The following is a 1,101-nucleotide window of genomic DNA, read 5'->3' as shown; positions in this document are numbered from 1 at the left end:
GTTATAAGTCAATATAGAGCTGGTATAAGGTGGTATAAGTCAATATAGAGCTGTTATAAGTCAATATAGAGCTGATATAAGGTGTTATAAGTCAATATAGAGCTGTTATAAGGTGGTATAAGTCAATATAGAGCTGTTATAAGGTGGCATAAGTCAATATAGAGCTGCTATAAGGTGGTATAAGTCAATATAGAGCTGCTATAAGGTGGTATAAGTCAATATAGAGCTGTTATAAGTCAATATAGAGCTGTTATAAGGTGGTATAAGTCAATATAGAGCTGTTATAAGGTGGTATAAGTCAATATAGGGATAAGAATGTTGTCATGAAGAGATAAGAAGGGATAAGAACGTTGTCATGAAGAGATAAGAAAGAACGTTGTCATGAAGAGATAAGAACGTTGTCATGAAGGGATAAGAACGTTGTCAGGAAGAGATAAGAACGTTGTCATGAAGGGATAGGAACGTTGTCATGAAGAGATAAGAACGTTGTCATGAAGAGATAAGAAGGGATAAGAACATTGTCAGGAAGAGATAAGAACATTGTCATGAAGGGATAAGAACGTTGTCATGAAGAGATAAGAAGGGATAAGAACGTTGTCATGAAGAGATAAGAAAGAACGTTGTCATGAAGAGATAAGAACGTTGTCATGAAGGGATAAGAACGTTGTCAGGAAGAGCTAAGAACGTTGTCATGAAGGGATAAGAACGTTGTCAGGAAGAGATAAGAACGTTGTCATGAAGGGATAAGAACGTTGTCAGGAAGAGATAAGAACGTTGTCATGAAGGGATAGGAACGTTGTCATGAAGAGATAAGAACGTTGTCATGAAGGGATAAGAAGGGATAAGAACATTGTCAGGAAGAGATAAGAACATTGTCATGAAGGGATAAGAACGTTGTCATGAAGAGATAAGAACGTTGTCAGGAAGAGATAAGAACGTTGTCATGAAGGGATAAGAACGTTGTCATGAAGAGATAATAACGTTGTCAGGAAGAGATAAGAACGTTGTCATGAAGGAATAGGAACGTTGTCATGAAGAGATAAGAACGCTGTCATGAAGAGATAAGAACGTTGTCATGAAGAGATAAGAAGGGATAAGAAC

Source organism: Oncorhynchus mykiss, chromosome 27 (genome assembly GCF_057628025.1).
Source record: "Oncorhynchus mykiss isolate SJ-2025 chromosome 27, ASM5762802v1, whole genome shotgun sequence".
NCBI lineage: Eukaryota > Metazoa > Chordata > Actinopteri > Salmoniformes > Salmonidae > Oncorhynchus > Oncorhynchus mykiss.
Note: the sequence above shows the minus strand (reverse complement) of the source record.